The sequence below is a fragment of the Globicephala melas genome, chromosome 15 (genome assembly GCF_963455315.2).
Source record: "Globicephala melas chromosome 15, mGloMel1.2, whole genome shotgun sequence".
In the NCBI taxonomy this organism is placed as follows: domain Eukaryota; kingdom Metazoa; phylum Chordata; class Mammalia; order Artiodactyla; family Delphinidae; genus Globicephala; species Globicephala melas.
Window position 1 is genome coordinate 38,436,791 of NC_083328.1, and position 16,333 is coordinate 38,453,123.

At 42.0% G+C, this 16,333-nt stretch overlaps 1 protein-coding gene across 1 annotated transcript in view; it reads left to right on the forward strand.

The window, feature by feature from the left end:
* PCSK2 (proprotein convertase subtilisin/kexin type 2) overlaps positions 1 to 16,333 on the forward strand; it is a 216,546-nt gene that overhangs the window by 1,427 nt on the left and 198,786 nt on the right. The gene's annotated exons all lie outside the window — the stretch shown is intronic.

Here is a 16,333-nt window from a genome sequence, read left to right on the forward strand (position 1 = left end):
GCGAAATATCTCGCCAGGGATCTCAAGTGTCCTTAGGGGACCTGGCGAAGGGTGCGGTGGAGTGAGGGTGCAAGGAGAGACCGGGGCGATCTGAACCTACAGGACGGAGGGATGCGATCTGTCGACCAGAGCGCTGACCGGGTGGAGGTCTGTGGGATTCCGGGTCCCGTTTCCTCCCTCCTGATCCCAGGAGAGAAGCTAGAGTTGAGCTGTGGGTGCTTCGGTGCTGCTCTTGCCTCGCAAGGGCAGCGCGAACTGGGACTCAGTCCCTTCAGTCCGGACTTCCCACGTCTCCAGCCTCCCTCCTAACCGCTGCAAGCCTCCTTCACCTGCTGCGGGTTCTCCCGCCTCCGTAGGGCGTTGGCCACCGCGATTTCGACCCCAAATGGGTTTGACAGTGAGTTTGACAGAGGTCTGGGAGGCGGCGCCGGGTCTGCCTGTGGCGCGCGGGCGGGTCCCGCAGAGGGACTTGTTGCTCCGGGGAAGTGTGGGTGGAGCACGGGAGAGGAGACGCCAGCTGAGGGTGCAGCCCGCCGCCGCTCTAGCCCAGGGCCTGGGGGCTGTTTACAGAGTGCCGCCAATACAATAAATAAGGAGACCCTCCTTCCTTCCCACCCTTACCCCTGCCCCAAACTTGGCAAGATCCAGGACCCAGGCGCCATAAATATAGTGGTGATTATTATTAGCTGACAGTTATAGGGCACCTTTATGTGATGGAGTCCTTACTTTAATACTTTTCTTTAATACTCTCAACAACTCTGAGGAAGCTACGATTATTATTAAGCCTATGGTTCTGATAAGGAAATTGGCTCAGATAAAGGCCCAAGATGAAAACAGCCAAGAATTTAAGCCCAGATCTTTCAGAGATGAACTTATGCTCTCACCCCCTTAGTACATGCCACAGCGAGCTAAGTGCTCTGCAGGGTACGTTGGCCTTTAGGGTATGCTGGAAAGGGATGTGGCATCAGGTTCTTTAAAAAGCCTCTTAAAAAAACAAAAACAAAACAAAAGCTCTGTGAAAGGGCTGCGGTTGACGCAGAAATACCTGTTACTCTCTCCCCATACCAGGGCCCTTTCCATGGGGTGGGCAGACATCACTATCCTCTTTTACTTCCCCTATTGAAAATATGCCCTTAACATTTGATCTCTGTGTAGCTGAGACTGATAATGGCTTAGCATATATGCTCCAAGAAGCTTCCTTCTTTTTTGTATAGAGGTGAACAGCCTAATAAAGGATTTACAGTTTTGGTGATGGAACTTGAGCAAGGAGGTGTAGAGACAATCTCATCATAAATGAATCTGAATCCTCTCAATACACTTACCTTAAAATCTCAGGGAACTCATACTTTGGGGTGAAATCAGATACCTAAGCCTCTTTCCCATCCTTTCTTGGAGAGGAGCCCACTGGTTTTGCATTACAGTCTCAAACCGGCAGTTCCCATCCAGGAGAAATGGGCTTTTTACCTTGCCATCTCCTAGTTACCTGTCCATGACCTCTCAGAAGCACTCTTATCCAAATGATTTTTGCTCTGATATCTATTTAAGTAAAAATCAGTCTATGGCAAGATACTTCTGATGAATTGTTGCACGAAGCTACACTTGTCTGGAATGAACCCTCTTTTCCTCCTTTGGATCCATGTCCACTCATCCCCCAAGACTGAGCTCCAAACTTTCCCTGATGCCATGAGCTTTCCCTTCTCCAAATCCCTGTGGGATAAAGAAGCAAAGACTACGTGACATAAGCTAGGACATTTCATTACTTGTCCTCTAGTCAGTTCATATATGTAAGTAAATACGGGTGTAAGCATTGTCTACCCACTTAAAAGTTAAACATTCAGGGATGGGATCGTCTATATTTCTGGTTTCCTCACCAGAGCCAGCATATTATTGCCAGGCTGTAAGAAAACTTCCTTAGTTTTATTTATTCCTCCAGGTCTCCCAAACACTGTCCCGTCTTCTTTTTGTCATGCTGTACTGTACTTTTGTCAATATTTCTTATTCATTTTTCATTTAAAACCCCCAATACCTCCTTCTCCTTCCTCTTTCTAACACCTAGGATACCTCCCAACTCCCTACCGCCCCATCCTTCCAGATGCTCAGTGTCAGACAGCAAAGATTCTCAGTAATTATTTATTCATATGAAAGAAGGGAGGGACCTACTATTTTACAAAGTTATCTAACCTCATGACTCTGTGAGGTAGAAATTATTGGCATCAGCTCTAATTCTCAGATGAAAATCTTAAAGCTCTAAGAGGTTAAACGTAACTGCTTATATCTGGAAAGTGAAAAAAACTCAGATTTAAAGAGAAAATAATTTTGTTTTTCTATCATGCTGCCTCCAGGAAGCCTTCCCTGACTGCCAAGAACTCTGACTTTTGGGCACCATTTTAGAGTTCAGATGTTTTTCCTTTCCTTTATTTCTTTTTTCTACAATATATTTAACACTTATTTGGTATTAACTTATGTTGTTAACTAATGTGTACGAGTATACACTTCTTCAGATAAGTTGTAAATCTCCCAAGAGATAATATATTATGTTTTTTTATAACTCTATATTTAGCACAGTGTCCTATATATAAGGTACTCAATGAATATTTTTTGACTATTTTGCCTCTTACGAGACCATAAGCAAACAATTATATTTCCTCTCTCAAAAGGAATAAAAATACCTATAACTTTACCCTCAGAGAAGTGTGTTGAGACTAAAATTTTCTATTTTATCATGATGTGGCCCAAAGATGTAAGTTCACCAGAGAAGGTGCATATGTCTAGGAGAATGAGTGAGTTTGCAATAATGACAAAGACGTTATTCTAAAGATTGCCTTAAAATTCTCAATACACTACTAATTTTAATTCCTTTGAAAAAGAAAATGAAAATTATTTATTAATGCATTGAGGGTTAGCCAAAAATCATGTGAGAATTAAGGTAGAAATCCAAACAACTGACAATTAAGTTTTTTCTTTTACTATAATATGTTTTATTTTTTATCCATGTAGAACTGAGGCTAGGATGATTACACAAGTAAAGTCATGTGACAGCTTTTATATGTATAATTGTTAAAAATTTTTTAAAATCTAATAATTGTGCTGTTATGTAATGAAAGAATAAACTTCTGGTCATTTTAATTTTATTGAAGTATAATATAATTTAGGAAAGAGCATAACTTGATAAATTTTCATGAACTGGGCACACATGTGTAACCAGCACCTAAATCAAGAGATAAAATGTTATCAGCATTCTGTAAGTCCCCCTCTTGTTCACTTGGGTAGCTTTTAGCTTTAGGTTTGTAGGAGCTCTTTACCTATTATGGATAGGAATCTTTTGTCAGATATATGTATTTTGAATATGTATTCTCACCCTTTTAATGGTGTTTTAATGTCCCAACAATATTGAATCCATATTATATAATTTTACTTTCACTTCCACACACAATCAATTGTCAGTCAAAAGAATTCTCTAACCATATTCCCCCGTCCTTTTAACATAGTTTGGGGGATGAAGGCAGAAATAACAGGAAAAAGATTTGATCCTAAGTATTTCCGAAAGGATTCCTATCTTAAAAACCCTTAAGGGACAGTTTTTCTGGAACTACAAGATCTACTATCATGATAGCTAAAGGGAAAGAGCCCATTTCTCCAACATGACTGCCATGAATTCCTTTTGGATCCCAACTTAATACATTATGCCTTAGGTCAAGTCCAAGTTCATCCTTCATGCCTTCTCTGGTTGTTTTGTATCTCTTTGGAACTTCTATTGCATATAATCTGTTCCTTTCCCTTGGACCAGTCACCAGTCATATCTGTCACAGCACTCGCCATGCCCAAAGCCCCTCTGTGGCTGAAGGAAACCAGGAACAGTGATGTTAAAAGGTAAAGATGACAGGATTTTGATTAGACAGCACCAGAAACTTGGCTAAGTTATGAAATCCCTCAGAGGCTTATTTTATTTGAAATGGTTAATAAAATATGGGGGTTGTGAAAAATCAATAACATAGTGCATGTAAGGTTCTGGACACAGTGCTGAGTGCATAGAATAAAACCCTATTATTGGTAGTAGTAATAATAATAAGGTGATGACCTAGCCACATTTTTTTTTTTTTTTTACTCAAGAAAGCAGTTGTGGGTTATACTTTCTCAGGAGTGACAACTGATTGAGCGAGGAATAGACACTCAACCCAATGGCAACCCATCCATGAGTCAACCATGGTCCATGAGATGGCCTGGCCCAAATAATTCAGTGGTCTACAATTTGTTACAGACCATGGTAATTATCTCAACCAATCATACTGGCTTCTTTAGGAAATGTGACCCACTAGTTGCTATAGAATGGAGAATGGAGTCTAGTTGGCATGAGAAAGCCCATCCAGGTTGTGGGAGATGCAAACATTGCATCTGAGTTTCTAATAACTTCCAGCCCAAATTCCCAGCCAAAGAACTCTGTGACAGAGGCTTAAAGCTAGTCACCAAACTAATTTCCTCTTCTACACGAGCCACAGAAAGACCACATTTCCCAGCCTGCTTTGCAGGTAAGTGTGGTCATATGACAATTCCAGCCAATGTATTGTAAGCAGAAGTGATGTGCTTTTCTTCTATGCCTGATGCATAAAAACTCCATGTAGGTTGATTTTCCACACTCTTTTCTATTCTGAGGCTTGATGTGATTGAGAACAGTAACTCTGGAAGCAAATGCTAAAGGTGGCAGAGTCACAACATGAAAGGAGCCCAGGTCCCTGATTCCTGACTTAGAATTTCTCATTCCTTACGTGAAGCAGAAATTAAACTATTACATTAAGGTATTGAGATTTGGGAGTTTATCTTTAGAACAACCAGTATTACCTAAACCAATACATTCTCCATAAATGTTCCTTTTCTCAGGCTGTTGAAATGACTCTCCAAACTTTGCAACCAAACCAAGGCAAATCACAACAGCAATAATCTTCTAAAGGCTTATGAGAGTTCTTAGATTTTCATCTCATAACATCAACCAACTTTTCAGGTCTTTGTGACTTGTCTTCTCCAGCAAGAATATAAAATCCATTCAATTCTCTGTTGCTCGCACTGGCAACCAATACACCCTACTCATAGTAGATACTCATTCTATGCTTCTTGACTGATAAAGACACTTGGGTCACAAGATGATGATTTAAGCTGTCAGCTCAGAGAGAAAGTACTTTAAGAACTAGTCTTAAGAAACTACCCCTGTAATATCCATTTATTAATAGGCAGAAATTTAGCTAGGAAACAGAAGTAGTTAACAACCAGCAAATCACTGACTGACAGACTCCTGTGTTTCCCTAAAATTCCCAACTTAGAAATTATCAATAGTAGAATACATGAGTTGTTTGAGCAGAGAAAATAAAGCCTGCAGTCAAAACTTGATAAATACAAAAGAAGGGGGGAAATTACACCTCTTTTTCTCAAATGAATGACTATCTAGAAATCAATTTCTATTTCAAAAGGTCTTATCATAATGTTATAGCACATCAGAGAGTAATGCTGATAGTTAAATTTGCAATAGTTATATATTCAGCTATAACTGCTCAGAGAAGTCAGGCTTAAAAATAAAACGTGAAACCTGAAGTTCAAATGCTTTCCCCCCACTATAGCAGTGGCTTTATTTTACACTTGAGCTCAGATTCATCATTTTGAAAAGAAACACTATACTAAATTTCTGGGATATATTAGTTGATATTCAAAGAATCACAGGGCAGTTGAAAAACAGGAATTACAGCTTGACTTTGTCTACTAAGATGTATTTGTTATAGCTAAAGATGATTCAGTGGCTAAAATCCTCTAATGGTTAGGGAATCAAGAAATTACATCTGAGTTAACTCTCTTCTATCCTAAATGTAATGACTGCATATTAATGGATGGCTTCTACATGAGGTATATAGAAAAAGCAATAAACTTTTGCAGTAAACTCTCTTGACAAATTGTTTTTGTCCCTAAAGCTCATTTGATCATGGCTTTTTGGATAATGTTGTGATATGTTGATATCCTCTGATGAGAATAATGGAAAATAATAAACTCTTAGGTTGAAAGTGAAACATTGACATAAACTGTTAATTTTCTGATATAGAGTAAAATAGACTTAAGAATGTTACAACATGCTGATAGTTTCTTGTAGAAATTTTACAAGAACATGAAGAAAACTGTAGGATCCTAGAGTGGCCCTTCATTTATAACTTTAAATGTGGCATTGACTCCCCTAAACACCCAGTTCTTCTCCTAGTTTTTCTTAAATTCTAATTTCATCACAAGTCCTTTTACCAGAACTTCTTCAGACCCAAATTCTTCATTTTCATTCATCTCTTGATGAGCTGGGTTTTATTGAAAAGTGAAGGGATTAGCCTGTACATGAAAAAGGAACTCTCCTCTCTTTGAGATAAAAGAGAGAAGAATGAGCAGATGAAGTTCAGTTTTTAGGTCACAGAGGAGGATATCAGGAGAATATCCACTTGGGAGTCACAGTTATTTCAAAGGTGTAGGAGGCAAGGTCAATTCTTGGAGTGAGGGAAGTGGTGCTGGGATGGGGGCTTCAAAAGAGATAAAATTTTGTGCTCTGCAAATGGGGGTGGGAGAGGATGCTGACAAAGGACCGGTAATGACCTCTGGCCAGTACTGAGGGGCCAAGTGGGAGAGCATGGATTTATAGCAGCAGCAACTGAGTCATTTTCTTCAATAGCACTCAAGTGGAGATGGTGGACGTAGGGAGAGAAGGAAATGGAGTTTTAAAAAATGGAATATCCATAAAATAGAAGAGAAGGTTAATTGGGATTAGTAGTGAGAGAGTTGAAAGGGAGAAAGCTATGGTTAGTGAGTAGGGTGTTGAAACTCAAGACTCCCAAAATTGAGCATTTCCAGGCAATGATGAGGTCCATGGAGGTGAGTTACCAAAGCCAAAAAGAGGTGGAGGTGGTCAAGGAGCTGAAAGTCAAATGCACAAGCATCCATCCTCGTGCACCTCAGTCATGCCATAGCTAAATAGCATTGCTAAGGGAGAGTGTGGAGAGAAAACGAAGAGAAGAGGTTCTAGCACAAAATCTTGGAGAAGTTTGGACGTGGAGGGAGAAAGAGGAGACGGAACTTGGACAGTTAGGGATATGGAAGATTACTTGAGAAAGTGCAGGGCTGTGAAAGGAATGGAGATGAGGATTAAGAAAGAAAGAATGGGGCAACGGTGGCCACTGGTTTTGGAGATGAAGTCATTGGTGTGATTGGAGGAGGCACCTTAGCACATGGGAAGAGGAGAAGTACAATATGTCGGTTTGGGTCCCCAGGAGCAGTCCCTGGGACAAGGATTAAATGCAAGTTGTTTATCCAAGGCATGATTCTAGTAAATACCGGTAGGGGAGTGGGGAATTGAGACCGGGAAGGGAAGGCAGGAATTAAGGGTGTATTACAGCACAAGTTGTCACTGTGGGTAACTGGGGCTCAATCCTACCAGGAAACTCTGGGAGATGGTTTAGAACTCGTCTGAGAGTCATTCTGCCTGAAGGGTGAGGGAACTGCTGTATTTATATGCCAGTTGCAATCAGATATTGTTTCATGATTGATAGTTTTTCCTGGGTGGCGTTGACTCTCCAGCATTTTGACTTGGCAAATGCTCAAACAGAGCAGAATTTGGCCGCCAGAGAAAACTCTCAGACAAATAGATCCAGAGGCTTTCTTCATACACTAAATGCTAAGGCCCAAAGGGATGTGAGCAGGAAAGTGATAGTGTCTGTGACAGGAAGGAAGCCAAATTGTGAAGGCTGCAGTAAGTATGATGAAGTAGAGGTATCAAGTGTAGACAGTTCCTTCAAAAAATATAGTGGTAAAGGGAGGACAAGAAGAAAAGTATTATTATGGTGACAAATTTATGTGGTTTTAATGATTTTTATGATAATGGTTTCTAAACACTTGTCAGACCCCTTGGAGATTGGTACCCCACCAAAATACTGTGACATACTTGACTGATTATTCTGACTGATTTATCCAGACTAATTTAAATTTTAACAAATTGTAACTGAAATTATGGAGTTACAGCCTGTCAGAGCAGGAAGAGACCTTGGAAAGCCATTAGTTTAACCCTTAATTTTATACATGAGGAAATGGAGATCAAACATGATGTTTCTGTTCCCAACTATTTGCAATGAGCATTGGAACCCTGTTGCTCCCTGACGGTGGTTCAGACGCTGCATCATCAGAACCACTGCACCAGCCTTTCATGCTGGAGAGAGAGAACCAGATTGAGAGGGATTTCTATGAGCGATTAGCCATATAAACCAACCTGTTGGTTACCAGTTCATTTCAGGTCCTCCTAGTCTGCTTTTCTCAAATTTACCCCTAAAATTTTTACAGATTCCAGTTTCCCAAACAAAACTGGGAAAGTTATAAGTTCAGGGATTCCACACCAACAACAACCTCCTGGGGAATTCCCTGGCAGTCCAGTGGTTAGGACTCCAGGCTTTCACTGCAGTGGGCCCGGGTTCAATCAATCCCTGGTCGGGGAACTAAGATCCTGCAAGCTGCATGGTGCAGAAAAAAAACAAAAAACAAAAACCTATTGGATTAACACTTGATAAAAGATAGAATAAGAATTTTATATTTCTTTGACTGTCCCCTTAGTGACGAGCACAGTGCTGTACTTTTAGCAAGCACTTAATAAATATCAAAATCAATGGTTAGAAAACATTCTAAAGGCTTAGCATTGTCATCAGATGCTCACTAAATGACAGACAGATGTGTTATGAGATACTGCAATCAGGAAGACCACGCATGCGAGGAAACGTTATAAGAATATCCTAATTTGTATCTGTGTTAAATGACTTCGATTAATTAACTGTCATTAATAGCCTAAAAATTTTGTGACTTAATGAGAAATTCAGAAGCCAATGACAGAGGAGAACAAGGAGATCCACAAATCCTATCTTTCCTTGCCCTTAGCTTGTTCTTCACTTCTGTGAAGAGGGGAAAATATGTTTCATCAGAAGACTATCAGTTCTCTTCAAAAATGATGGAAGTTCAAACATAAGAAAGTAGTTGGCATGAAAGAGTCAATTCTAGTCAGTTCCTGTTGACTGTGTTTCTAGGGAGTGTCAACCAGGAATGGGAGACCAAGAGAGAGCTTGCAGAGCCTCAGATGGGGGGAGAAGGATGGGAAACAAGCCACCGTGGATCTCTTAAAGTCCAGGGGCAGCAACATGGGGTGGGGTGCGGAATCAAGCCAAAGGGAACCTTGGAGAGTGTGTCTCCAATGAGGCTTGGCATGGAGCAAATTTGGACCCAGAAGTTGAAGCCCGAAACAAGCCACTCTGGCCATTAACTTGGGAAGGAGGAAAGGACCAAGGAAAAGTTATGGAAGTTTGAAACCAATGGACAAACAAAGTAACAGGAGCACCGTCATAGCGGGGGAAGCGCAGAAGCAGAAGAATATGCCGTTCATTCAATAAACACGTAGTTAACACATTCAATAAGCAAGTATGATATCAGGCACCAAGACACGGACTTGGGGACAAGTAAGAAAGTTTTCAGATATTAAGGAGCGATCCAGCTCCAGTGTGCAAACCCTTTTCAAGTCTTTGGTTGTGTCACATTTATTAAGTCCCATTGGCCAATGCAAGCCATATGGCCAAGCTCAGAGTCAGTGCAGGAGGCAACTCTCCTAAGGAGTTGATACGGAGAGACATAAACAAACGAGGACCACTTCTGCAACTTTCTCCTCCCGAAGAGTCTGGGAGTTACAGCATTTCTGAGTTATCCCATCCAAGTGTGAGGAAGCTAGGAAATGTAGCCACCACCTCCCATTCTTCCTCGGTTGAGGGTTACACCTGAGGGGCATCAAATCCCTTGCACTTCTGCTTGCCCCAAGCAGGCCAAGCCTGCTTCCACAGTCAGACTAACACCCTCAGGCAGAGGGATGCATGAAGACTGTGGCATGTACAGGCACTGTGTACAGGGGACCTCCAGGGTAGGTAAAAGGAATGCAGGAAGGCCATCAAAACATCTTCTGCTACACAGAGGCACAGGTTAGATAAGATACAGAAATCACAGACAAGTAGGAGTGCTCTATATGAGTACTGGCAATATGCTTTGTGAGAGATCTGTGATATAGGACATGTGAAGCAGAAGGGAAGCCTTCACAAGGCAGGCAGTGCCACGTGGAGGTGAGTTTGCACTGAGGCTCATAATTTCAACAAATTAAAATAAAAGGGGGTTTATCGAGGATGGTACAGCACATGAAACAAAGTGCACCGGAATTTTAGAAGGATTACAATTAGTGTTGCCTGACTAGGCAACATTTTTGGGAGATGAAACCAAAAACGTGGACTGAGGATGGTTCATGAGGGGTCAGCCACACCATGTTAGGAACGTGGATCTTGTGGATAAGTAGAAGGAGACATTGAAGGATACTTGGAAAGTATAGCAGAGTGGCCATATACAGGTAACCCTAGAAAAACAAGTTGAGCTAGTAGTGAAGTAGAGGGGCCTAGATCTCCCAGCCTTGTTCCTTTGTCCTAGGGAATCATTCATATCCTGGAAGCAGGTATCACCATCCCTTTTAACAGATGTTACTACTAGGGAATCATGCCTTTGATTCTATTGCCACTGGCTGATGACATCAGGGATAATAATAGCTTAATTATTGTCTTTGAAGCCACAGTGGATGGCTGGTAGAGGTGGCCAATTCTGTGCATGAAATTTATTCCAGCTAAGAACAAAATCACTAAATGCATACTACTTCTTCCCAGACACACAGATACTTGAATCTAAAACAAGCCCCCTAACTTAGAAGCCAAAAAGAAAAGCCAGGACAGTAATGTCATCCCAGCACACCTGATAAGTAGCTTACTCCCTGATATTCCAAAGGAAGAATGCATGTTTTTACATTTTCATTTCTGAGATAATACATGGAAATTTTGCCTTAGGTTAGAAAGGAACTGTTTGTGAATGAGGCTGAGGGTCAGCTATTCTTCACCTATCTCATTGTCTGACTGTCATTTTAGACTTGATATAAATAAGTTGTGTAGGTTCTTGGGAGTATATCATTGTTTGAATCCCACTGTGGACTAGTAGCTCCATTCCACAAAAGCAAACAACCCTGGACAACACAAGCCGTTCTGCATTTTTGTGCTCCTGGTCATAGGGAAAAGCAGCTCTTAGAATCACAGAAGAGAGTTGAGTGTTGTCCATGGAGAACAATACCTAGGAGAAGCGTAGAAATGGGCAAGGTGGGCCTAGAGCCAGGTGTCCTGAGTGCTGGGTCAAGGATTTTCCACTCTCCCCTCTCACTTCCCCTCAGATAGCTAATTCCCCCCTTACAAATAGCTAATCCAAAGGAACATCCATCCATACAGTCATATTTTATTGACAAGTTTTTATTGAGCCCTGCAGAGACAGAGCACATTGAAAGGGACGGGTTTTACAGGCAGAAAGGTAACATATTTAGATTTATGTGCAACAAAAAACATATTATATTTCTCTAGACCCGTTTATAAGACTTCCCCTGATCTGATGGCTCCATCCAGTCTCTTACAAGTTACCTATTTTACGTGCTGGGGTGTGGAAAACTCTGTTCAGCAACTGGTTTCTGGTTCTATACCCAAAGGACCTCCTCAGAGCAGGCTAACCTTACAATATGCCCTGAGAAGTTCAGGCTGAATAAGATTCTCTGTCACATCTGGTTACTCAGAGAAATGAGTCCTCACACCACAGGCCTCCTTCCGTTGACAGAGGAGCTGGAGGTGCAAGTAAACAATTAGGCTCCTCTGCTGTATGAGCGGCATCTGTTCAAAGGAGCTGTCAAGCCTTCCACTCCTCTAGTGAAATCATATTTACTTTACTCACCTAAATAATGCGGCTTATTTGCCTTCAATATGAAATTGTCTTGGCCTGTTTCTTGTTGATTGATTTTTATGAGATAGCGTATTTTTTGTGCCTCCATATGCCTCTGTGCTAAGAATGGAACGACTTCTTATCGAACAGTTCCCATTATTATATCCTTTCATAGTTTTAGAATCATTGGATATATTCAAAATGCCCAGCTCTTCCTCTCCATTTTATTCACTGCCCATCTAGGCCCCTTCAAAAAATAAAAGGAAAAGAATGATCAAAGTAAATAAAAATAATAAATAAAAATTAAAACAATAAAAGCCACATACTCTATATTCCATTTCCAACACGTTGCTCTCCGTTGGGGTAATTATAGCAATTGGAATCCACTGAAATGGGCTATATTATTTTTAAGACTATTTCTTAAAAGCCACTTTAAGTGGACAACAATTAAGGAAGGTACAGAGATTTCTCATATACCCCTGCTCCTACACACACATACTGTCTACTTTTATCAACATCACTCACCAGAATGGTACATTTTTACCAAAGATGAACCTACATTGACACATTATAATTGCCCCAAATTCATAGTTTCCCTTAGGGTTCACTCTTAGTGTAAATTCTGTAGGTTTCGACATGAGTTTAATGACATATATCTATCATGATAATATCATACAAAATATCTTGACTTCCCCCAAATTCTCTGTGCTCTGCCTGTTCTTCTCTGCCCCCACCTGCACCCCCTGGCAAACACTGGTCTTATTTTTCTCTGCACAGTCTTGCCTTTTCAAGAATTTCAGATAGTTGGACTCATTGAGACTTTTCTGACTGGCTTCCTTTGCTTTAGTAATATGTCTTTTTGTGGTTTGATAGCTCGTTTCTTTTTAGCACTGAATAATATTCCATTATCTAGATGTACCACAGTTTATTTACCCATTCATCTACTGAAGGACATCTTGGATGCTTCCAAATACTGACAGTTATGAACAAAGCTGCTATAAACATCTGTGTGCAGGTTTTTGTCTGAACATGAGTTTTCAGCTCATTTGGATAAATACCAAGACGTGCAATTGCTGAATTATATGGTAATAGTATGTTTAGCTTTGTTAGAAACCGCCAAGCTGTCTTCCAGAGCGGCTGTGCCATTCTGCATCCTCACCAACAATGTATGAGAGTTCCTGTTGCTCCACCTTCTCACCAGCATTTCGTGTTGTCAGCGTTCCAGATTTGGGCCGTTCTAATAGATGTGTAATGTTGTGTCATTGTGGTTTTAATTTGTAATTCCTCATGAGATACGATGTGGAGTATCTCTTCATATGCTTATTTGCCACTTGTATGTCTTCATTGGCGAGGCATCTGTTATGGTCCTTGACCCCTTTTTAAATTGGGTTCTTTGTTTTCTGATTGTTGAATTTTAAAAGTTCTTTGTATATGTTGGATAGCAATCCTTTATGTATCCTTTGAAAATATTTTCTCCCAGTCTGTCACTTGTTTTCTAAATTCTCTTGATAGTGTCTTTCACAGAAGTTTTTAATTTTAATGAAGTCAATACTTGAACAACTACTCAGTGAGCTTAAATTGTTGACCCAGGAGATCGTGAGCTAAATAATAGGTTTCTGTTTGGAGCTGCTAAGATTTTTGGTGGTTTGTAGCACACATTATCGTGGTGAGACAGGAATGAAACTCAAGTGCCTGAGAGGCTTTCTCCAAGGCTAGAGAACCTTAATGAGGACCCCTGCGGCTCCTCAGCCACCAGAGCCGCAGACTACCTCCATGGGTTTGCTTATCTCTCCAACTCTCAGTCACTAATCATGTTCTCTGAGCTTCTTTGTGAGTCACCTAAGAGCCTGACAACAGAGGCAATTAATGTTGGTCCTGTGGAGGCAGAAGAGAAAGGAAGAGTCTTGTGCAGGAGAGGAGGTGTTCTTTCCCTGTTATTCTCCAGACCTTTTTTTTTTTTTTTTTGCGGTACGCGGGCCTCTCACTGTTGTGGCCTCTCCCGTTGCGGAGCACAGGCTCCGGACGCGCAGGCTCAGCTGCCACGGCTCACGGGCCCAGCCGCTCTGCGGCATGTGGGATCTTCCCGGACGGGGGCACAAACCCGCGTCCCCTGCATCGGCAGGCGGACTCTCAACCACTGCGCCACCAGGGAAGCCCCTCTCCAGACCCTTTTTCAAAGCAAGACAGAAAGAGGTGAGAGTATTCAAATAGCTGAGATGTGTGATCCTAGGTCCAAACTTTAAGGAGGAGGAACTTTGGTTGGGGTTAAGATGTAACTCAGTACAGGTGAGCATTGAGAACCTGTAAACAAGAGCTTGTTCAGGCTGAAGCATGGTTGTAACATAAGCAGGACTATGCCTTCGGTGCCCCTCTCCTTCCTCTCTCAATTCTCTCTTCCTTTCTGGCCCTAGGAACCTCCATCCTGTCAGCAAATCTCAGTGAGGCATTTAGCTGACCGTGGCTTAGGGTGTTACCCACCCCCATCCCCCCAGAGATAACTGGACTTTCGTGCTAGTATTCCATACACACACACACACACACACACACACACACACACACACACACACACACACAGAGATTAAAGTTAGGATGGGGCTGAGTGGGAACCTTTTAATGCTATCTCAACCTCACCAGCTGACACTGCCTCTCCCCCAGAAGTTCTCAGGGTCCCCCTTCCTCTCTCCTTCTCCCCTTTCCTTACCTTCTCATGTCTAATGCACAGCTGCTATCTCCTTATTTCTATCCTTCTTTCTTTCTATAATATTATACGTTTCTGTCAATTGCACAATGTAGTTTTCCCGTGTGTTTCCTCATTGGCCTATAAGTACCAGTAGGGCAGAGCCTGGGACCCCCACCCCCCTCCACCCAGTTCCCTTTCTCCCTCATCCTTATTGCAAAGTGCAGTCCCCCACCCGTAAGAGATTGCATGCAATCCGGGGAAATTAAGAATGGTCTCAGGAAATGTCAGTAAAATGCAGAGCCTAGCCCTCCCTGTAAAATGCAGGACCCCTAAATGAAATTGACAAGCAGTTATCAGCTGAACCAGTTTTCTATCCTTGATGTATTATTTTGTTTCCCGGTTTTTATTCCTTGAACCTCTTGACAGCAGCTCCCCTTGAAAATAAAATTATAAATTTCTTCCTATGTGGAATGAAGTCCATTGTTCTACCAAACTAGACTCCCAAATAAACATGACTGGGCATCATGAAAATCAACGCAATGGACAAAGCCGCTAAAGGAAGAGTGATGGGTCTGAGCCAGAGTCCTAACTGCTTGGGGGCTCTGGACCCATCTGAGAATCTGTGAGAAGCAGTGGTCATTCCTGAAACAAGCAGATGCATAGAAGCACAGAATTTGGGGTGGAGACAGTGTTCGCAGACCAGCGTCCAGGGGTTGCCTGAGGGAAAGAACTCTGGTCTAAAGGAAGGTGGGCAGTGGGCTCCAAGAGGACTTAACACGCCTTATTATCTGTTCACAATCGGCAGCCAGTTCCCTGGGGTTCCTGGCTGATGAGGAAAGCCAGTGTGTGGGTTCAGAGAGGAGCTTTAGCTTGGAGCCATGGTTATCAGTGGGAGAAGGAGGCAGGCGGGACAGAAGAGAGGCAATGAGAAGCGTTGCTGGGATCCATAAAATTTCGCGGCATAATGAGAATTTCTAAAAACTGCAAGTCTGAGTTAGCAACGTTATTATACTGTCACCCAGCCTGAACCTTCAAGCTGACAATTTGCTGTGAATTCTTCTTTCACTTCTGTTTTTCTCCTTCTTTCTGGAACCATGTGTATTTTGCCTTAAGACACAAAGGTGATGGTGTAAAAGAAAAGAAGGGTGTGTGTTTGTGTGTGTGTGTGTGTGTGTGTGTGTGTTTAAATGAAGGAAACATTTGAGAATATACTGTGTTGAAATATATGAGAGGTTTCTTACTGGGACACAGGTGAGGGTTTGGGGACCTAAGATTGCTTTTAATATGTCTTTTCTATTTGGAAGATCAGCATTCTACTTAAGAAACAGAGGAAGGCACAAGCATTTCTTCACGGAGGTCTGTGTGGGCAGCAGGCACCTTGCACTACTGTAAGGCACACGGCATCTGTCTTTCCCTGCCCGTGATGAGCTTGTGCTTTTGCACATGATCTCCCCAGACAGTTGCTTCTCAGAGGCTCAGAGGGCAGTGGATTTGGGGTCTACACTCCAAAGACAAAAGGCAAAAAGGGCTCAGAAAAATAACCAATGCCTGCAGGTTAATCTTCTGTGGTCAGTCAGTTTACCTGTTTATTGCCTGAGTTTCCAATTTCAGCTCTATGAGACCAATTAACTCCATTTCTTCCATAGCCAAGACAGTGCTTCTAATCAAAGAATCCCGGGTCGTGGGTCCCAAGTACACCCCAGAGGGTCACTCACCAGCCTGGCTGTCCCTGAGTCGCACTCCTCCTTGTCAGGAATTCCAGCCTGCAATCTGTTGGATTCATAGCCAGGATTATCAAGGGGGACGGGACATAGAGCGAGACAGCAACGGAAGCGG